Below are 23,189 nucleotides of genomic sequence, written 5' to 3'. Positions count from 1 at the left end.
GGCGGTGTCTTGCCTGTACTGGGGGTAGTAGGGGAGGGGCTTTCCTTGTGTGCACACATGTGTACTCAGGTAGAACCCTCATGCACGTACACCCATGCGTTTATGAATAATTGAATCTCCGTAAACCTGCTGTCAAGTAGCTCATTTTAGTTTCACAGACCAGCCCCGCTCTGTCCCCTGTGACAGCTATCTTGTCCCCATGGACACATGAGGAGGGTGAGGGTCCTGGCCTGCAGACAGGCTCAGAGTGCTGCGAGGGAAGGAGAAAGGCAGTGGTTCTGGCCCAAGTCCTCCCCTTGGGTGCCATATGGGCCACATCGCACCCGGGATGGCAGGTCCAAGGCCAGCAGGCTCCAGGCTTTCTGCTGTGGCCAGGAGCCTCATCCCTCCTCCCCCAGGACTGGTTGGCCTCCGAGGCAGGACTCTGACACCAGAGTTGTAAGTGTATCTGGCCGGGTGCGTTATCTAAATTGTTATGTATCACCCCGCGTAATGGCAAAAGTAAAAACCGCTGTTAGCTCAGTGAATAAATCCTCGGTGTTGATCAGTCATCGCGTGGTGTCGACTCTTTTAATAGGCACTAGTTACATGGAGACTTGGCAGCCTGCTCCGTCGTCTAATTGCAGGTGGAAATTGGATGCCGGTCTCTGCTGTGCCATAAAAATGTAAAGTATAAATGACTTAAATGCTCGTGTGCTCCCTTCTCTACCCAGCACTCATTTCCACCCCGTATTTAGATACCAGGTGGAGAAAAAAAACTACTCTCCTGTGAGATAATAACTTTTAAGATGTGGGGCTCCCAGCTTCTCCCATCTGATGCCTCCAGTGCTTCCTGGAGCCGTAGTTTCCCTGGGTCTCTCTCCACGGGGGGAAGCATCCTTCTGAGCTACGCAGACAGTCCCCTGCCTCTTAAGTGCCATGATGTTATTGCATACTCATAAGTACTCTGAGTTACTGCCCCTGTGCTCATTAATGCTCCTGTGGGCTGAAGGGATTGGAAACTTCCAGAAGAGCTTAACTCCACCGCAGAGCCCCGAGAGGAATTGGATTCTAAGGGTGGGTGTGTGCTGTTGATGGCCTGAAAGCAGGTCAGGAGAGCCAGGTCCACGCAAGTAACTCAGTGATGCGGTTTACCCACAACCTTGTCAGGAGCCAGGCTTGTTTCACTCTACACTTAGCTCTGATACACCTGCAAGCCCTGTTCTGTTAGAAAATTCCCCATCAGGGGTGTGTACCTGATGTTCTAATAGGGGCTGGGTGGGCTGTGTGTACATGAGTGTGGCTCTGTATGTTGGGGCTAGTTTTTTTTTTTTTTTTCATACAAGGGTAACTTTATTAAAGCAAAGAACTGAACATAATTTTAAAGGACATTTTTCAAAGGACTCCACCTCCATCATGTCTTCTCCTAATTTTTATCTTCGCTGAGAAATTGTGCAAGGTTAAGTTTACTTTTTTCTAGTGCTGCTGTCGTGGCTCGTCTTGCTGAGTGGATTGCGTTCAGGATGCTTTTACAGCCTTGACAGGATTTATATATACTTCTTTATTCTTTTCATCTTCACTTTGAAAAACAGTTGTAGTTGTGTTGTCATCCTGTGCCATTACAACTTGGTCACCATGTTCTTTATTTCCTTTTTCTAACTGAACCTTGATTTTCTCCAAAGCTCTCAGACACGTTCTATCTTAGACTTCCTCCAGAATCTCATTCCATAGAACTAGAAGATCTTTAGCAAGACTGCTCCTGAGTTCTAAAGAACTCAAGGCTTTTGTATAGACCCGAATTTCTGGTGAATATGGACATGTTAGGATCTCACTGCAGATTTTTATAGCCAGATTGTCATGAACTGTTAAGGCCTGATAATCTTGGGAATTCTTGGTCTGAGGATTTAATCCACTTGGTCTTGTCAAATCTACAGGTAACTCAGCAACATTAGTGATGTCTATTTCAGCTAAAGGAGAAGATGCAGGGGCATTGGCCAGTGTTTGTAGAGTTGGAAGAAAAGGCTTCTTCAAAACATTCCTGGTTAGTCCTGCTTGCATAAGCAAACATTGGGAAGAACACGCCTAGGCAATGTCGAAGTTGAACATCGTCTTCAGTCACAAGGATTGTATCATAGCAAGACAAGACAAGAAAGAATCCTACTGCTAGTTTTTAATTCATGTTCCAGGAGCACTAAGGGAGTCCATGGAACTACTCTGGGATGATTTGAGGGTGTGCCATGAAGTCCCCTCTTTTTATGGGTCCAAACATGGTACCAGCTATTCTAACCATAAGGGGTGCATTTCTTAGGGATTTAAGGCAAGAAGACCCCCCATTCATGTCCAGAATGGAGCCATTCTCCCTTGTTAATACATTAGTTCAGATTACAGTGTGGAGCCATTGAAGGTTAACCATGAAAAAAGGCTCATTCTCTAAGTCTGTGAGTCTGTTTCTGTTTTGTAAATAAATTCATTTGTATCAGACTCACAGACTTAGAGAATGAACTTATGGTTACCAGGGGGGAAGGGTTGGGGGGAGGGATAGATTGGGAGTTTGGGATTGACATATACACACTACTATATTTAAACAGATAACCAACAAGGACCTACTGTATAGCACAAGGAACTCTGCTCAATATTCTGTAATAACCTAAAGGGGAAAAGAATTTGAAAACATATTGATACATATATATGTATAACTGACTCACTTTGCTGTACACCTGAAACTAACACAACATTGTTAATCAACTATATGCAAGTATAAAAGAAAAATTTAAAAAAAAAGAAAAGAAAAAAGCCATCCAACACACTTCTGGGGGAGAAGCACAGAATCAGAGTGAGAGTGCAGTGCACCTAGCCTGGCAGTGAGCAGAGCTGGGACCTGGGCCCTGCACTTCCAAAGACAAGTAGCCTGGAGAGATGCCGAGAGAACATGGTGCATGCCAAGTTGTCTTGATGGGTGAAAGTGGAAGATTATACCGGGAACTCCAGGTCCACTCCAGGGTAGAGGCTCCCTTGGAGGCAGTGGGAATGGGGCAGAGCCTGTGCCTGGGGTGCAGCCTGGATGCCTGAGATAAGAGAAGCATAGGGGTGCTGGAGGCCCCTCACTTAACCAGGTGACTCTAGAAGGAGCCAGGCAGCCTACTGGGTGAGGGGGGGAGAAGCACAGGCTGCAGAGGCCTGAGCCATCCCAGTGCAGGTGAGAGGCACCTCCTACCTTAATAATGCTTTGGCTCCTTGGTCTGCCTGACTGTGTCCACATGGCCTGCTGTTCTCCAGGCCATCCTCCTAGGGGGGCTCCTCTGCCCTGCTGCTTGCAGTCCTATCCAGCTCCTTAGCTGTACAAATACAAGTAAGGGTGGGGGAGACCTCAATGGGCTGATCAGCTTTTGTGGGTAGTTGGGTTGCTCCCCCTGAACTGATGTAATGGTCCTTGTGTGATCTCTCAGCAAAAAGGCTCAGAGTCAGCTCTCATATTTTGGCGTCCCACAGCATGCAGGATCTTAGTTCCCCAACTAGGGATCGAAACCGTGCCCCCTGCAGTGGAAGTGCAGAGTCTTAACCACTGGACAGCCAGAGAAGTCCCTCAGAGTCATTTCTAAGTAAGATTTTTTAATAAATCAAGTGATTGAACGTGGGCAAGTCAAGAAGCATAATCAAAGAAATGTGACAGGATTTCTTGTGCCTTTTATAGATATTACAAAGCCCCACATGTTTGTGAAGCTCAGGTTGTCCTCGGGCCCTGGCCCTTCTGGTTGCATCAGAGCTGAATGGGGTGCAGGCTGCCCCTGTAGAGGACTGACAGTCGGGAGGGACAGAGAGACAGGCAGAGTCAACACAGTGTCACAAGTAGGTGCCAGGACAGATCCATGTGTGATGTGCAGCTCCACAAGAAAGAGAGATGAGCCCTACCTGGAGATGGAGGCAGGTGACCCAGGAGAGGTGCCAGGTGAGCAGAGAACCAGGGGAGCTGTGTGTGCAGAGGCCCAGACGGTGTGGTGGCATGGCAAGTGCAGCTGTTCTGAGGCTGAAATGGACAGTAGGAGACACAGGGTGTCAGGGGGTGAGGCTGACAGTGAATTGGGCAAGGGCTGTTTGGTAAGGGTACTCCTTGACATTCAGCCTGGAGGTTACGGGGAGTGCTGAGGGGCTTAAGCAGGAGAGTGACATTGCAGAAGGACACGTGGTGTTGCTGAGTAGAGAATGGGATGGAAGTGGTGGAGGCAGGTAGGTGTTACCTAACAGTGCCAGACGCTTGTAAAATAAGGCAAATGCAGGTGTGACTTCTGGAATATTAGATGATTTTGTTGTTAATGTGATGCTTGGCCCCATGGGAGCTAGGTCATGGACCTCTGCAGACAGGCACAGATGTGGACCCTCTGAACAAGACATATGAAATGAAGAGCCCTCTTTCTATTGCATGGACCCTTCCCAGAGTTTGTGCCCTTAAGAGCCCATCATGACACCTCCAATATAGGAAAGGTGCTGAGTAGATGAGGAAGGTGATGCAGGATTGGGAGTAAAAAGATTCAGCCTTCTACGGTGACCTCTGCCCTTCACTGGGAGATGTGTGTCCTGGGAGGCCCCTCCCTCCTGGCATGCTGGTCATCCCATCTTGGTCCCTGGACACCAGCACTTGCCCAAAATCAATGGCTCACTGAGCAGGCACAGAATTGAACAGATCTCACCCCCAGGGGAAGGGAACCAGGCCCAGGACAGCAAGAGGAGAGATTGTCCTGCAGGTAGAAGTTTCCTTCAGGGAGGGGAACCTCACAGAGAGTTACTGGTGCTGTTGTCCAGGCTTGTGACGCTGGTGGCATGAATCGGGGGAGCGGTGGCCCAGGAAATTGGTCCCTAAGAGGAATTCCAGACTGTGCTGAGAGTCACTGGGAGAAATACACAATCTCAGAAGGGGTCTCTTGAAGAACCACCAGTTTGTGAGATAAATTTCTGGTATGGTTGTGAAAATGTCTTCTTTTATTCAAAATCTATTTAGTGGATGCCTACTGTGTGCCATCTCTGCTAGGCATTGGGGGTCCACCGGTGACTATGGCAGACCCACCCTGGCCTTTCTGGAGTAACTCAGTGGTGGGAGAGATGGTGCACAAACAGATCCCACAAAAATGATTTATTCCTACTGGGAATGATGGAGAAGCCCAGGGGCCCGTTATCTGTGTCTTCAGTTTCTACCTCAATATGGCCAAAGCAGGGAATCAGGGGGTGGTGAGGAGGCTGGGGAGAACCCTGACAATTTGGAATGAGGACCCAGAGCAAGGCTTAGGACTGGTTCTGTTCCTGAAATGCAAATGCATTGAAGAGAGCAGGTAGAACTCTCTCAAACAGAGGAAACTTGGCATTGTTTCCTTGAGTCTGAAAGAAAAATTGCCATTTGGCCCTGGACCAGCCCTTGCTTTCTCTGAGGCTGGGTCCCCATTTGTAATACGAAGAGCAGACTGGAAGGTCCTCCGAGGGTGGAGCTGCTCTGTGTCCCTGACACGCTGAGGATTGGCCTCCCCAACTAGGAGCACCTCAAGCCCCCATTCCCTCAGCAGGTCCTGGGCCCGCATGCAGCACCTCTGCACAGGTCAGCTCTGTGGAGGGGTCTGTCCTGCACCCAGCATCCCAGTCCTGGCTTCACAAGGCAGAGGAGACACTGGTACAGCTTTCAGTGACGTGAGCTGAATCTGCTGCCCTGGGAGCTGCTCAAGCTGGGCGCCAGGGCAACTTCATGGTGGTGGGCGCCCCAGGGGAACTCGGAGCTCTGACTCCTTGTTTACCAGGCAGCTCTCACTGGACGCTGTGTGTCTCACCACTACCGCCCCTACCCTGCTCTTCTCAGGCACTGCTTCTTGGCAGGAGTCTGGTCTCAAGGGAAGAGAGCTCAGGCTGGAATCGCTGAGCCTGGGTGTGGCCTCCACCTGGCCCCAGACCTGGGGTTCTGGTTCCTGCTCCAGGACTCGGTGCTGCCCTCCTCCCTGATCCACAGCAGCATGGAAGGTCCCATGGAGGACCACGGGGGTTGGGGACCATCAGCAGAAGTTAAGCTCTCAGCCTCTGAAGTCCCACTGCCTGTGTTTGAACCCCAGCTCCACTCAATGTAGAGTATAGCCAATCTGGGTCTCAGTTTCCTCATCTGCAAAATGGGGATAAGTATGGATACCTACTGTGTAGAAGGTGAGGATTCAATGAGGGAGTTCATGTAAAGCTCTTAGCATACTTCCTGATGCAGCATTAGCGCTCATTACACTTTGTGGCTATTTACTAATAAGACATGTCAAGTCTGAGCATGGAGGTGGCAGTGTTCCACATGTGCGCATCCCATGGCACAGGGCAACCCCTGCCCCGGTGCCCACGCTTTGTCTTCCCCTGTGTCTGTCCCTCACACATGTGGGCAGCCTGGGGGAGTGTGCCGTCCTCCCCCAGGGAGACCTGGACTGAGCCGCAGGCAGGGCCCACCTCAGCTGCGTGTCCTTTTACCCGTGAAGCAAGGTTTTCTTTTCCCTGGAGATCACTGAGGGGTTAAGGGACTTTTCTGCAGCCCTCTGGCAGCCTTGGCCTGGCCCCAGTGGACATTTGGTCACTAGCAGTTACCCTGTGGTTCAGGCAGCAGTCGGGCCTGGATCTTACCCACACCTCACACAGCTGGGTCTGTGTGATGGCTTCTCCTCCCTATAGGACTATTCGTTTTCAGTCTCATGGTGATACTGCGGGTAAAGGAGGCACAAACTTTGCATGTAGAGATGACACAGACCCAAATCTCGGCTCTGTGGCCTCGAGGCAGTTACTTGGGTTTCTGAGCCTCAGTTTTGTCATCTGTAAAATGGAGATGATAACCCTTATCTTGCGGGATTGTTTTCAGTCTCAAGATGCTACATATAAAGCATCTGCTGCTCAATAAATAATAGTTGCCATTTTTGTTAAACGAATATACCCAATGCCAGGGATTTGGCCCTTTAGAGTAAACCTTAATGATCACTTACAAAATTATTTGAACTACACTAAGGAAATTAAGCTGGAACCATAGTCAACTGCTTGCATTTGGCAGATGAGAAATTAAGGACCACACAGGGTTGGTCCCCTGTCTAGGATCTCCCTGGTCAGGAACATTGCTGTTTCTCAAATTCTTTCCCTTCAGCTACATATTATTTGTCAGTAAACAGGAACTTTGAAAGTGACCCCGATGTTGTTCCCCAAGTAGTTTTGTTTCCATTTACTATCTTGGGTACATTCAAATTTTTGGTGAGCAAAATTTTATTCATGGGGATGCTTACCCAAACTAAATCCGTGTCCACCCAGTGGTAGGCCTTAATATACACTCACAAAAATGGTGGGCGTGCAGAAAGAGGATTCACTTTTTTCCAGGTGTTTACTTTGTAAGACGGAGGTGACGGTCTGGCTCCTGACCCTGTGCCTTCTCTGGCTGTGTGACTGCAGCAAGGTCACAGCTTCATCAGCTTCCCCATCAGAGGTGAAAACAAACAAAGAGCACAGCTATATAAGGGTTTTGTTATCCTTAATATTCCAGATGGTTATTTCTAATCTCCCACTGCTTCCCAATGGGTGTTGGTGGGGGATGTCGAGGAGGGGTTAAATCATTCTTCATGAGCAAAGCTGGAGAAGGAGGAGAGAGCAATGAGGCCGAAGAGATGTCCGAGGAAGATTTAAATGATGTGTTCGGTACGATGTATGATGCGGCCCCCTCTGAGATCTTCAGTCATAGCCGTCTTGCTGGGTGTCCTACCTGAGGTTGGGTTTGCTTTATCGGGGTAAGGATAGAGTTGAGTGTGGGATGGGTGTGGAAGCAGCTCACAGGTCATGCAAGGAAATGCTGGATGGCTCAGGGCTGGGCGCTCATGGGAACGGAGGAGGTACCCTGCGTGGAGTTACATGGGATTGAGGACAGTGACCATGGCTGTTGTTGATAGTAGTGAAGGGCACCCCTCCCCCTCCAGGTGGCCCCATCCTGCTTCCCAGAGGGGGAGTGATGGGTGGTGTTTGCAGGTCTACCTCTTCTGCAGCATCTCCCCTCACCCCCTGCATCCCCCCAGGGGGCTGGGAGGAGATGGAGTCCCTCATCCCACTGGAGGGGTGTTGATGAGCTCTCTTGAATGAATTCAAGCCTCAGCACTTCAGTATTTTTGACATGGGGATATATTGCTATGGAAAAGTATTGGAGTGGGGAACTATTAAAGTGTTTTCTGAAGTCCGGCTGTGGACCGCAGATTTATAGGGAAGGGTTTTGTTAGCGGGGGAAGGTGCCGAGAGCATAAAAGCTGACCATACCCAATACCTTTCGCAGACAGAAATGATATTTCAGTAGGTAAAATAAATAGTATATGGAAGTGCTTGCAAATACATCACCGCGCCTTTTATGTCCTGTGCGGGGTTTGTATGTGCAAAATGTGTCCCAAGGCTCAGAAAGCAGAAAAAACTAAACAGACAAAAAAATTTGCCTCCCCATTAAAGGGCCATCTTTCCTCTGCTTCCTCTCCGTGTCACAGAGTGTTATGGGGCTTGGGGAATGGAAGTGCCGCTTGTTTCTTGTTGGATTGGTCACCAGAATGGGGGTGTGGAGTGGCTGGAGTCGAAGTTCCGACCCCTCAGGGCCCTGAGCCACCCACTGCAAAGTGACACTCTGGGTCTGGGTGGGCTCAGTGTGAGACCTCTGTCCCCGAGGCCCTCCTGTCTCTGTTCGCTCACTGTCCCCTGCCAGGAACGTCTGGGACCCAGAGCTGGCTCTTCTTCTTACAGATGGGTACCAGGGGCCCACAGAGGGGAGGGGAGACCCCCATCTCAGAGGCGTCCCCACTCCACACTGCCCATGCCTGGGGCACCTCCCTGCCTCCTGGTTGAGAGCCCAGGTTCCTGAGCCAGAGGTGGGACAGTGACCTTGGGAGCCTCATCACGCAGCGCCTGGGGGGATAACCTCCCCCCACCCCGCCCTGAACGGAGCTCTGGGGATTATTGCCAATGGCATCACAGGGTAGATTTGGGGCTGGTGATGAGGCTTCCCCTTCAGCTGTGTATTTCAGGAGAACGAGGAAAAATAAGTGTCGGTCCTTCTCCTGCAGTTGTCAGCCCAGAGGCTTCGTCAGAGCCCACGTGACTCGGCGGGCCGGGTGCAGGAGCCGGAGAGACAGCTTTGCCTTAGACGTAGTAGTGGGTTGACTGGTGTCCACAGAACCTCAGAAGGTGGCCTTATTTGGAAATGGGATCTTTGCAGGTGTAACTGGTTAAGATGAGGTTCTACTGTGTTACATTGGGGCCTAAATCCAACCACTGGCATCTTTATCAAAAGAGGAGAGGACGCAGAGATGCAGGGGATGCAGCTCCAAGCCGAGAAGGCCAGGGGCCCCCAGAAGCAGGAAGAGGCAAGGAACGGCCCTTCCCTAGTGCCTTCAGAAGGGACATGGCCCTGACGAATCTTGATTTTGGGTTTCTGGCATCTAAAACAGTGAGAGAAGTTTCTAGGCCACCCAGTGTGTGACGATTTGTTCCTGCAGCCCCAGAATCTCAACAGGCAGAGAGGGGTTGCTCCTGGATCTGCCTCTTTGAAGAGGGCATATGGAGTGTGGGGATTTAGCCAAGGGGGTAGAGTTTGAGAAAATGAGAATGTTCCAAATTGGGTTTTCTGTCTCAGAAGCTGTAGTAGTCAGGGGTCTCCAGAGAAACAGAGCCAATAGGATGTGTGTACACACACACACACAGACACACAGACACACACACACACACACACACAGAGATTTGTTTTGAGAAGTTGGCTCATACAAATATGGCGGCTGAGAAGTCTCACAATCTGCTGTTTGCAAGCTGGGGACCCAGGACAAGCCGGGGGTGTAATTGACTCTGAGTCCGAAGGCCTGCGAATCTGGAGCTCAGAGAGCAGAAGATCTCTGTCCTAGCTCAGGCAACCAGGCAGGAAGAGACAAATCCCGCTTTCCTCTGCCTTGTTTGTTCTATTCAGGCCCTCAGCGGAGTGAACGATGCCCACTGGCACCGGTGGGCAAATGGCTTCTCAGTCCACTGATTCAAGGTGAATTTCATCTGGACACACCTTCCTAGACACACTCAGAAATAAGGTTTTGCCAGCTCTCTGGGCACCCTGGGGTCCAGTCAAGCTGACACACAGAATTAGCCATCCCAGAAGCTACGGCTATGAAGAGCATGGCCCGTGCAGAGTGAGTGGTGGAGCTTCTGGATTACATTTAAAAAGCTCCACTGACTTGTATGGGGCAGGCTGTGCAGGAAGCCGAGGTCTTCCTTCTGAAACTGTGTGATGGGTTCAGTGGGTCACTTCCATATTCATGCTGTTTCGTCTTAAAATCGTTTCCATCTCCTCTTTTCTCCGCCTCTTCCCCAAACTCCCAGGATCTGGGACATTCTCATTCTGAGATTCCAGTACATTCTCTCAGGCTTTCTAGAGGTTTCTCTCCCTCTGTCTGGAGTGAGAATGGAGGTGGTTTGCAGTACATGGAGGAAGGAAACAATTTTTGAAGAGAAATGAATTCTGTCCTTTGTTGTTTTTTTCCCTGACTTTTTACATTTTAAGTATGGCAGAAATAATGAGTTTTGTGATTCAGAGTCTGGTGTCCATATGGTAATGCGTGTGTCCTTAGCATTCACAGTTGAATTTAGATCTGTAAAGGATCCTGGGGGAAAACAGAACACCGATGAGGATGTCAGGCCCACGCGTGCAAGGCCTGTGCCCCACATGTTGACTTTTAACTTTATTGTTTGAAATTTGAAGTCATCCTCGTAAAAGCATTGCCAAGCCTTTAGAATACTCTTCCCCAAACTATCTGACTCAATGAATTAAGAACTCGCTAGGGAATGTGGGCTTGGGGAATATCTGCATGTAAGAAATGCACACATGAAAAACACAGAGATGAGACGTGCTATATTTCAGATGTCTAAATATTGTAAATTTTGAAATTAAATTTCCCCCAGAGCTTTCGCGTTTGTGTTATTTTCATCTCTGGTGCTGGGATCACTACCGTTTGATTCTTCTAAGATTCCTCCTTATTTCTGCTCCCCACCTCCTGATCTCTCTGCATCACCTTGGTCAGTCTAACACTGAGATCTCCAAAGACTCAGGTTGGAGACCTCAGTGAATTTCAACGTTGCCAGAATACAGCGGAAAGAGTTCCCGAAGGCCACGTTCAGAGAAGCCAAGGCTATTTCTGAGAGGTCAGAGCTTCGGCTGGTTCTCTTAGCATTTCACCCTGGCTCTGCATTTTCTGGTGTTTGGTTCAGTGATGAAGCACACTGTCCATCACGGCACGCGGCAGCGCGGAGAATTGTCAGGAGCTGTGTGCTGGCAAAAACCGCAGAGCGGGGGCAGCAGCGGGATGCAAAGTCACCCTTTCCTGTCTGGAGGGCTTGCGAAGTGCCAGGCACATACTAGCTGCTTGACCTACCCCCTGCCACCTCATCCTCTTGTGAAGTAGATAATAGTATACCCATTATAGGGATGGACATGAAGAGTTAGCTCACTTCCCCAGTGTTAGACCTCTGGTTAGAGGTAGAATCCAAGCCCCAGGATGGCTGCCCACAGAGCCCCTGCTCTTTCTTCTTTCCCTGATACTGACTCTCTTTGTTTTGTTCGTTTGTTTGGGTTTTTTTAAATTAATTTTTTAATCGGAGTATAGTTGATTTACAATGTTGTATTAGTTTCTGCTGCACAGCAAAGGGAATCAGCCATACCTATCCACATATCCACTCTCTTCTAGACTCCATTCCCATATAGGTCACTACAGAGCACCGAATAGAGCTCCCTGTGCTATACAGTAGGTTCTTATTAGTTATCTATTTTATATATATAACAGTGTGTATATGTCAGTCCCAATCTCCCAATTTATCCCTCCCCCCTTTTCCCCCCCTGGTAACCATAAGTTTGTTTTCTACATCTGTGACTCAATTTCTGTTTTGTAAATAGGTTCATTTGTACCATTTTTTTAGGTTCCATATATAAGCGATATCATCTGACATTTTGTCTTTCTCTGTCAGACTTATTTCACTCACTATGACAATCTCTAGGCCCGTCCATGTCGCTGTGAATGACATTATTTTGTTCTTTTTTTTTTTTTTTTTTTTTTTTCGGTATGCGGGCCTCTCACTGTTGTGGCCTCCCCCGTTGCGGAGCACAGGCTCCGGACGCGCAGGCTTCAGACGCGCAGGCTCAGCGGCCATGGCTCACGGGCCCAGCCGCTCCGCGGCACATGGGATCCTCCCAGACCGGGGCACGAACCCGTATCCCCTGCATCGGCAGGCGGACTCTCAACCACTTGCGCCACCAGGGAGGCCCATTTTGTTCTTTTTTTATGGCTGAGTAATATTCCATTGTATATATGTACTACATCTTCTTTATCCATTCCTCTGTGGATGGACATTTAGGCTGCTTCCATGTCCTGGCTATTGTAAATTGTGCTTCAGTGAACATTGGGGTGCATATATCCTTCCGAATTATGGTTTTCTCCGGATATATGCCCAGGAGTGGTATTGCTGGATCATATGGTAGCTCTGTTTTTAGTTTTTTAAGGAATCTTCATACTGTTCTCCATAGTGGCTGTACCAATTTACATTCCCACCAATAGTGTAGGAGGGTTCCCTTTCCTCCACACCATCTCCAGCATTTCTTGTCTATAGCTTTTTGATGTTGGCCATTCTAACTGGTGTGAGGTGAGACCTCATTGTAGTTTTGATTTGCATTGCTCCCTGATACTGACTCTTTTTTTTTTTTTTTTTTTTTTTTGTGGTAGGCGGGTCTCTCACTGTTGTGGCCTCTCCCGTTGTGGAGCACAGGCTCCGGACGTGCAGGCTCAGTGGCCATGGCTCACGGGCCCAGCCACTTGGCGGCATGTGGGATCTTCCCGGACCGGGGCACGAACCCGTGTCCCCTTCATCGGCAGGCGGACTCCCAACCACTGCGCCACCAGGGAAGCCCCCCTGATACTGACTCTTTAAAGCTGGGTGTTGCTGAACTGTTTCATCAGGGAGCTAAGAAGTGGAAAGAAGTGGGGAGTGCGGGTCACACTTGCAGCCTCCATTTTCCCCGTATTCTGATGCGTACGGGAGGCCTCCTCTCACCAGACAGGTGGAAGACTCAGAGAACATGGGGCTGAGGGGCAGTGGAGAACTTGTACCCCACATTATCCCATTGAGGAAACAGCCCCAGGGTGGGAGGACACAGGACTAGTCAGGTACCTGACACCCAATGTTCTTTCCTACCCCTCTTCAGTCTTTTTACGAGAAAAATGGTCTTGTCCCCTCACTGGAGATGATGGAACTGAAATCTAAACTCCTGAATGCACTTTTGGAATTGTTCATTAAAAATGTATGCCCAACAATATTTTCTCTAAGGACCCCACATGGCAGATAAATGGCATCTTCCGCCTTGACGTCCCCTTGGTGGCACATGATATTACAGCCAGAGAAAGAGGGTAAGCGCTCTGTGGCATAAATTAGACTGAAGAAAGAGGAGCCCTGGTTGAATGGTGGGCACGTGTCCTTCCTTTTTCATGTCAGCCTTCTGTTGAGGAGACGTCAGCTTGACACTGCCTCTTCTAGCTTTTATTCATCTTGGAACATCATGACAGCGCCATGTCAAAAGGCTAGGATGCCCTTCCACCAAAGACCTCAACAGCTACGCCTGATGTTTTTTTAAGGGCCTCAAATACATCCAGATAGAGGACTGGTATTCTTAAGAAGCCACTGGGGGTGGGATGTGGTCATGCTTTGCCTCTGTTTCATTTTGCGATAAATCAAACCAATTTTTACACGTGGCACATGGAGGGAAGACATTCTTGGACTAGGAAGATGGGCAGAGCCTTGTTTGGTCATTCTTGGCTATTTGCTAATGAGGAGTGACTTAACGGTTGTCAACAGGTTGGGGGAACGTAACCACCATATCCCCGGAGTGGTTGAGGTGTGGACTGTCCGTGTCCTGGCGGCCACCCAGAAGGGTCCCGGGGAGGCATCCTTACTACCGCAACTCTTGCTGTCCCAAGGGAGGAGATTAATCATTTGGATAAATGTTTTGAGATAGAGCAGGTATCCCTTGCTATCCAAAGTCTTGATGCTTTGCTCTCAACTTTCAGGCACCAAATTGATTCTGGGCTTCTCTATTTGGGAGAAGCATCTAAGTGAATGGGTTTGAAGATCAAGGGCTATTTGTATAGTTTCCTTATTCCAGGCATCTCTTGACAGCAAGGAGGGCACACGTGAGTTGGAACTTGGTGTAATGGAGAGGACACTCAGAAGCTGTTTGTTAGAGCTGGGTCTCTGCTGCTACAGTGAAACGGGGTGGTGTCATCCAAAGCTGACCTGGGGAAGACATCAGGTGGCTGGCAGCTTACATGATTTGAGATGTGCTGGGGAAGATTCCTATGTCTTCCAGTAATTCTGTGCTCAGACTGAATTATCCATCCAAAGCCACATGGTGAGTGAGTGACAGAGCCGGCATTCAAGTCAGGCAGAGTCTGGCTCCACCGCCTGTGCCTGCAGCCACTGCACAATGGACTGGGGACCTTAGGTAAGTCCCTCCTCTTTCTGGACCTCAGGACCCCTCTGTAAAATGGGGAGGTTCGACTCCAGGACCTTCAAACCCCTCAGCTGTCCAGGCAGTCTCTAGCCTAGGGGATACTGGGGCACACTGCTCTGGGCCCAGAGCAAAGCACAAATAAGTGGGAGGACCCTTTGACCTCCTTGTCCCCCTACCGCAGACAAAAGGAGGGTGCTGTCCCTGGACATATTGCACAGGGCTTGTCCTGAAAATTATGTCTGTGCAAAATGAACAGGCTTGCTGGGGAGAACAGGCTCATAAATATACTCAGGGGAAAAATTAATTTGTTAAAAATATATTTCCCATGTAGACTTTTTATGAGTCTGCCTCAAATTTATTCTTATTCTCCTGCTCTGTCTTTGCCCCCACCAAGCCTAGGTTCCAGAGCCAGTAAGTACCATTTCTGGGTGGTCCACAGCGGGTACAGGGTGGCAGAAGTGTGGGCACGCCTTCCAGTCAGCCGGGCATCAGGCATGGTGCAGAGTCGGCAGTGGCCCAGGACCCAGGACCTGGCTTCCAGCCCTGCATCCACTCTTTGCCATCTGCATGACCTTGGGCAAGTTGCTTGGTCTCCTTGCCCCTCAAATTCCCCATTTACCAAATCGAAGGTAACAAAATACTCCTCTGGGTTTGTTTTCGAGAAATGAGTTGGTGTGTAAGCAAAGTGAAAAGCGCTGTAGAGATGAGAGAGACAGCCTGGCCCTTGACAGAGAGCGAAGACACTGGAGTCAGATGGGTCCAGTGGAATCCGGCTTCAACACTTATCAGCCAGTAAGCCAGCATGAGTCCCTTCACCTCTCTGAGCCTCGGTTTCTTTATTTGTAAAATTGGAATCATGACCCCTACTTTAGAGAGTTGTTTCAATATTAGAAAAGAAATAGGAGGCCTTGCACATAGTAGATAGTATAGAAAAAATTATGATATGCTCTGGGACGCAGCTTAAGAGAACACTGAGGCTGCGCAGACCTCCTGTGTGGACCAAAGGGACATAGCATGGTGGCAGGGTCCACCTAACTGCATCAAGGACCAGGTTCTCAAAGGTAATGACTTCACAATGATAACCAAAGCAGCTTTATTTTTTATTATTTATTTATTTATTTATAACTTTTTGGCCTTTCCACACGGCATGCAGGATCTTAGTTCCCCCACCAGAGATCGAACCCACACCCCCTGCAGTGGAAGCGTGGAGTTTCAACCACTGGACCGCCAGGGAAGTCCCCAGAGCAGCTTTATTGAACACTCACCTTGGGCTAGCTGCTAGGCTTCGGAGAAGAGCTTTCCCCTTCTGCTGTAACTTCCCTGGGGTGCCAGGCATGACATCCCCCGCCCCATTCCAATGGTGCATTTATCTGTCTTCTCCAGAGGCCATGAGCACATTCTTAAAGTGCATGCAAAACACCTGATAATTTAGTGTGGGAGCAGAGAAATAAACACGAATACCGCTTATCATTCTGCAAGCGTCCTTCACTCAGCACAGACACTACTAATGAAACGGGCAGCCATCGGTTTAATAAACAGTTGAGTAGACTGAAAGAAGAAGAGAGGCAGAACATTCTTCAGGGTTCCCGGGATCTTAGGTGAGCCAGGAAATAACTGAAATGCTGTTTTATGTCTGTGCAAAATTACTTTTTTGTGTGTGCATAACTGGGTGAAACGCTGGGTTTTACTAGGGAGAGGGTCCATAGCACTCTTCATATTCTTAAAGGGCTGAAGATCAAAAGGTTACAGCCTATTAATCTGCTGAGTCTTTTTTTTTTTTTTTTTTAGACAGGAGGAGGTGGAAATAATTAGTTGTATCATAATATATGGGAGAAAATGTCTCTCATTAGCCTTTTAATAGCTTGAAGGGGTGCAAACTTTCAAGACCTCACCGATGGACATTTTCAATTAATGTTGAGTAAATTTGCATTTTGTAAATGTGATCAAATGTGTATGATGCTATATTTGAAACATTTCGAGACTCTGACAGAAAGTACAAAGCCAGGACATGGAGGTTAACGCTGATAATCTCAAGTCAACTCTATTTGTTTTAGAGATGGCTTTGCAGTGCATAGAAATTAATAAGTAATTTTCTTGGTGACAGCCTGAGGCGACTGAATTAATGCTTAAATCCAAGTCTATGCAGTATGGAAAGGAGCAAATGATTTTTATAGAAGTTGTCTTTAGCAGTAGGGGAGAGGGAGGTACTATGGGGGAGAATCTAATGAGAATTCTCATATTTTAGTCATTAACCTAGAATCGGGATGTCACCATCCTGTCAGAGAAAGAGGAAATAAAAATCCCAGAGGCCACAAGAGTCTCGAATGCCAAATTGGAATCAAAATTTGAAATGGGGCTTGTCCTCTCTGCAGAGGTACTCTGTGCTGTTTCCTTGGGAATGATCTCCTTCCTGCCATAAGGCATTCCACGTGGGTAGTGTGCCTGCAAATGCTGACCCCAGGGTGCTTGCAGATTTAGGGGAGCCTGCCCTGCCTTCCTCTCCTTTATCAGAACTTCTCCTTCAGCTGGAATTCCAGCTTCTGGAGATCCAAGAGAGTGAGAAGCATGGACGAAGGTCAGGGGGAATTTTTCGGAGTTTGATATCCACTGATATCCGTCAACTCTTTTTCCTGCAACTTCTTCATTCAATAATTCATTTATTCTGGGGGAGAGACTTGAAGTCAAATAAATCTAGATCCAAATACACATTTCTCATCCACAGAGTGGGAATTGTAATGCCTACTTCACAGGGTGGCCATTAGGTAAATTAATAAAGCAAAGCCCAGGTACCTGGTGGGTGTACAATGGTCGTTCTGACTGAAGCATTGTTATCCTATTCTGGGCAAGCAGCAATCTATCCACACACACAGTCTACCTAAACACCATGGGCTTTGGGAGCTGCCTTCTTGTCCCTCTTATGCCCTTAGTGGCCTTTCGGAGAATTTTTATGGGAATTTCTGGGAGCCTACCCTTACCTGGTTTAGGGAGGATTGACACCCAAAGGATATTGTTTTCTGCCTAATCATACATATTGGAATTTTTCTGAAAACAACATTTTCCTAGGGAGTTTTAAATTCTGGCCAGCCAGGATGCTAGCTAGTCCTATGGCCTATGTCAGCTAAGGAACTTTTACCAAAACTCTACCTCCTTTGGAATTCTGATTCATCCCAAAACTGGAAGAGGGCTTGGAGATCCCAGTGGCACCTTGTCAAGGGAATCACTAAGTACCTAGGATGGCCCATTAGTTGGAATGTCTCTCCTCAGTGTACTGTAAGCTTTTTGTGAACTATACAGGGTGACAGGAAACAGATGACTGTGAGAGCCTCTTGGGTGGTCTTCCAACCCCACCCTGCCACTCCCAGTCATTCCCAACACAGTGGCCCTGTGAACATAGAAGAAACAGAGCATGGTGAGAGGGTGGACTTTGGAGTCGGGGTTTGAGTCCCAGGTCTGAGGGTGGACTTTGGAGTCGGGGTTTGAGTCCCAGCTCTAAGTCCTACTAGTTGTGGGAAATTGCTCCATCTTGGATAATAATAATACCTGCATCCCAGGGCTGTTATGCGGATTAAATGAGAGGATCCACCACGCTCTGCCTGCCTTCCCAACCCCATTCTGAGCTCCCTGGGTTCCAGTCATGCTTGTTTCTTCTTCATCCCTGGGAAGTACCATCTTAAGACAGCACTTTTCTGCTTTGTGCGTCTTCTCCCCAACTCACCTCTCCAGTTGCGTGGGTGCCACATGCTGCTTTTACATCTTTCACATCTCAGCTGGAAGGCACCTGCTCTGAGCACCAGTGCTGGACCAGGCTCCCTGTCCTATGCTCACAAAGTAGTCAGTTCTTTGGTCTCAGGGCATTCATCACTACTTGTCATTATAGATTTGTGTTTTTATTGGATTAAAATCTGTCTCTCCCAGTAAACTGTGAGCTCTGCAAAGCTGGGGACTGCTTCATTTGCCTGTTTTCTTTCCCACTGCCTGGCCTGGGATTTGACACCAACTAGATGCTGGATAGTATCTGGTGAATGAGTGGCTGAACATTTATCTTCTGAAGTCCTGGCAAGCACATACATTCCACTAGTGTTTTGTTTTACTTTTCAGAATGGTTTCCATTCCTCCATTCCATTACAGGCAGACCTCTTTTTTTTTTTTTTTTGCTTTATAACAAATTTAATCAGTTATACATATACATATGTTCCCATATCCCCTCCCTTTTGCGTCTCCCTCCCACTCTCCCTATCCCACTCCTCCAGGCGGTCACAAAGCATTGAGCTGATCTCCCTGTGCTATGCGGCTGCTTCCCACTAGCTATCTACCTTACGTTTGGTAGTGTATATATGTCCATGCCGCTCTTTCACTTTGTCACAGCTTACCCTTCCCCCTCCCCATATCCTCAAGTCCATTCTCTAGTAGGTCTGTGTCTTTATTCCTGTCTTACCCCTATATTCTTCATGACATTTTTTTTCTTAAATTCCATATATATGTGTTAGCATACAGTATTTGTCTTTCTCTTTCTGACTTACTTCACTCTGTATGACAGACTCTAGGTCTATCCACCTCATTACAAATAGCTCAATTTCATTTCTTTTTATGGCTGAGTAATATTCCATTGTATATATGTGCCACATCTTCTTTATCCATTCATCCAATGATGGACACTTAGGTTGTTTCCATCTCCGGGCTATTGTAAATAGGGCTGCTATGAACATTTTGGTACATGTCTCTTTTTGAATTATGGTTTTCTCAGGGTATATGCCTAGTAGTGGGATTGCTGGGTCATATGGTAGTTCTATTTGTAGTTTTTTAAGGAACCTCCATACCGTTCTCCATAGCAGCTGTACCAATTCACATTCCCACCAGCAGTGCAAGAGTGTTCCCTTTTTTCCACACCCTCTCCAGCATTTATTGTTTCTAGATTTTTTGATGATGGCCATTCTGACTGGTGTGAGATGATATCTCATTGTAGTTTTGATTTGCATTTCTCTAATGAGTAAAGATGTTGAGCATCCTTTCATGTGTTTGTTGGCAGTCTGTATATCTTCTGTGGAGAAATGTCTATTTAGGTCTTCTGTCTATTTTTGGATTGGGTTGTTTGTTTTTTTGTTATTGAGCTGCATGAGCTGCTTATAAATTTTGGAGATTAATCCTTTGTCAGTTGCTTCATTTGCAAATATTTTCTCCCATTCTGAGGGTTGTCTTTTGGTCTTGTTTATGGTTTCCTTTGCTGTGCAAAAGCTTTTACGTTTCATTAGGTCCCATGTGTTTATTTTTGTCTTTATTTCCATTTCTCTAGGAGGTGGGTCAAAAAGGATCTTGCTGTGATTTATGTCATAGAGTGTTCTGCCTATGTTTTCCTCTAAGAGTTTGATAGTGTCTGGCCTTACATTTAGGTCTTTAATCCATTTTGAGCTTATTTTTGTGTATGGTGTTAGGGAGTGATCTAATCTCATACATTTACATGTCCCTATCCAGTTTTCCCAGCACCACTTATTGAAGAGACTGTCCTTTCTCCACTGTACATTCCTGCCTCCTTTATTAAAGACAAGGTGAACATATGTTCGTGCGTTTAACTCTGGGCTTTCTATCCTGTTCCATTGATCTATCTTTCTGTTTTTGTGCCAGTACCATACTGTCTTGATTACTGTAGCTTTGTAGTATAGTCTGAAGTCAGGAGGCTGATTCCTCCAGCTCCATTTTTCGTTCTCAAGATTGCTTTGGCTATTCGGGGTCTTTTGTGTTTCCATACAAATTGTGAAATTTTTTCTTCTAGTTCTGTGAAAAATGCCAGTGGTAGTTTGATAGGGATTGCATTGAATCTGTAGATTGCTTTGGGTAGTAGAGTCATTTTCACAATGTTGATTCTTCCAATCCAAGAACATGGTACATCTCTCCATCTATTTGTATCATCTTTAATTTCTTTCATCAGTGTCTTATAATTTTCTGCATACAGGTCTTTTGTCTCCTTAGGTAGGTTTATTCCTAGATATTTTATTCTTTTTGTTGCAATGGTAAATGGGAGTGTTTCCTTGATTTCACTTTCAGATTTTTCATCATTAGTATATAGGAATGCCAGAGATTTCTGTGCATTAATTTTGTATCCTGCAACTTTACCAAATTCATTGATTAGCTCTAGTAGTTTTCTGGTAGCATCTTTAGGATTCTCTATGTATAGTATCATGTCATCTGCAAACAGTGACAGCTTTACTTCTTCTTTTCCAATTTGGATTCCTTTTATTTCCTTTTCTTCTCTGATTGCTGTGGCTAAAACTTCCAAAACTAGGTTGAATAAGAGTGGTGAGAGTGGGCAACCTTGTCTTGTTTCTGATCTTAGTGGAAATGGTTTCAGTTTTTCACCATTGAGGACGATGCTGGCTGTGGGTTTGTCATATATGGCCTTTATTATGTTGAGGAAAGTTCCCTCTATGCCTACTTTCTGCAGGGTTTTTATCATAAATGGGTGTTGAATTTTGTCGAAAGCTTTCTCTGCATCTATTGAGATGATCATATGGTTTTTCTCCTTCAATTTGTTAATATGGTGTATCACGTTGATTGATTTGCGTATATTGAAGAATCCTTGCATTCCTGGAATAAACCCCACTTGATCATGGTGTATGATCCTTTTAATGTGCTGTTGGATTCTGTTTGCTAGTATTTTGTTGAGGATTTTTGCATCTATGTTCATCAGTGATATTGGCCTCTAGTTTTCTTTCTTTGTGACATCCTTGTCTGGTTTTGGTATCAAGGTGATGGTGGCCTCGTAGAATGAGTTTGGGAGTGTTCCTCCCTCTGCTATATTTTGGAAGAGTTTCAGAAGGATAGGTGTTAGCTCTTCTCTAAATGCTTGATAGAATTCGCCTGTGAAGCCATCTGGTCCTGGGCTTTTGTTTGTTGGAAGATTTTTGATCACAGTTTCAATTTCAGTGCTTGTGATTGGTCTGTTCATATTTTCTATTTCTTCCTGGTTCAGTCTTGGCAGGTTGTGTATTTCTAAGAATTTGTCCATTTCTTCCAGGTTGTCCATTTTATTGGCATAGAGTTGCTTATAGTAATCTCTCATGATCTTTTGTATTTCTGCAGTGTCAGTTGTTACTTCTCCTTTTTCATTTCTAATTCTATTGATTTGAGTCTTCTCCCTTTTTTTCTTGATGAGTCTGGCTAATGGTTTATCAATTTTGTTTATCTTCTCAAAGAACCAGCTTTTAGTTTTATTGATCTTTGCTATCGTTTCCTTCATTTCTTTTTCATTTATTTCTGATCTGATTTTTATGATTTCTTTCCTTCTGCTAACTTTGGGATGTTTTTGTTCTTCTTTCTCTAATTGCTTTAGGTGCAAGGTTAGGTTGTTTATTCGAGATGTTTCCTGTTTCTTAAGGTGGGATTGTATTGCTATAAACTTCCCTCTTAGAACTGCTTTTGCTGCATCCCATAGGTTTTGGGTCGTCGTGTTTCTATTGTCATTTGTTTCTAGGTATTTTTTAATTTCCTCTTTGATTTCTTCAGTGATCACTTCGTTATTAAGTAGTGTATTGTTTAGCCTCCATGTGTTTGTATTTTTTACAGCTCTTTTCCTGTAATTGATATCTAGTCTCATAGCATTGTGGTCGGAAAAGATACTTGATAAAATTTCAATTTTCTTAAATTTACCAAGGCTTGATTTGTGACCCAATATATGATCTATCCTGGAGAATGTTCCATGAGCACTTGAGAAAAATGTGTATTCTGTTGTTTTTGGATGGAATGTCCTATAAATATCAATTAAGTCCATCTTGCTTAATGTATCATTTAAAGCTTGTATTTCCTTATTTATTTTCATTTTAGATGATCTGTCCATTGCTGAAAGTGGGGTGTTAAAGTCCCCTACTATGATTGTGTTACTGTCGATTTCTCCTTTTATGGCTGTTAGTATTTGCCTTATGTATTGAGGTGCTCCTATGTTGGGTGCATAAATATTTACAATTGTTATATCTTCTTCTTGGATCGATCCCTTGATCATTAGGTAGTGTCCTTCTTTGTCTCTTCTAGTAGTCTTTATTTTAAAGTCTATTTTGTCTGATATGAGAATCGCTACTCCAGCTTTCTTTTGGTTTCCATTTGCATGGAATATCTTTTTCCATCCCCTTACTTTCAGTCTGTATGTGTCTCTAGGTCTGAAGTGGGTCTCTTGTAGACAGCATATATATGGGACTTGTTTTTGTATCCATTCAGCCAATCTGTATCTTTTGGTGGGAGCATTTAGTCCATTTACATTTAAGGTAATTATCGATATGTATGTTCCTATTCCCATTTTCTTAATTGTTTTGGGTTCGTTATTGTAGGTCTTTTCCTTCTGTTGTGTTTCTTGCCTAGAGAAGTTCCTTTAGCATTTGTTGTAAAGCTGGTTTGGTTTTGCTGAACTCTCTCAGCTTTTGCTTGTCCGTAAACGTTTTAATTTCTCCATCAAATCTGAATGAGATCCTTGCTGGGTAGAGTAATCTTGGTTGCAGGTTTTTCTCCTTCATCACTTTAATTATGTCCTGCCACTCCCTTCTGGCTTGTAGAGTTTCTGCTGAGAGATCAGCTGTTATCCTGATGGGGATTCCCTTGTGTGTTATTTGTTGTTTTTGCCTTGCTGCTTTTAATATGATTTCTTTGTGTTTAATTTTTGACAGTTTGATTAATATGTGTCTTGGCGTATTTC

The 23,189-nt window shown here is 46.2% G+C and overlaps 1 protein-coding gene and 1 pseudogene across 1 annotated transcript in view; one reads left to right on the top strand and one right to left on the bottom strand.

The window, feature by feature from the left end:
• Positions 1-23,189, top strand: part of CLSTN2 (calsyntenin 2) — a 640,464-nt gene that overhangs the window by 79,679 nt on the left and 537,596 nt on the right. The window lies entirely within an intron of this gene.
• On the bottom strand, positions 1,406-5,980 carry LOC132491045 (condensin complex subunit 3-like; annotated as a pseudogene).

Source organism: Mesoplodon densirostris, chromosome 5 (genome assembly GCF_025265405.1).
Source record: "Mesoplodon densirostris isolate mMesDen1 chromosome 5, mMesDen1 primary haplotype, whole genome shotgun sequence".
In the NCBI taxonomy this organism is placed as follows: Eukaryota; Metazoa; Chordata; class Mammalia; order Artiodactyla; family Ziphiidae; genus Mesoplodon; species Mesoplodon densirostris.
The sequence above is the reverse complement of the archived record's forward strand: the minus strand, read 5'-3'. Positions and strand labels throughout refer to the sequence as shown.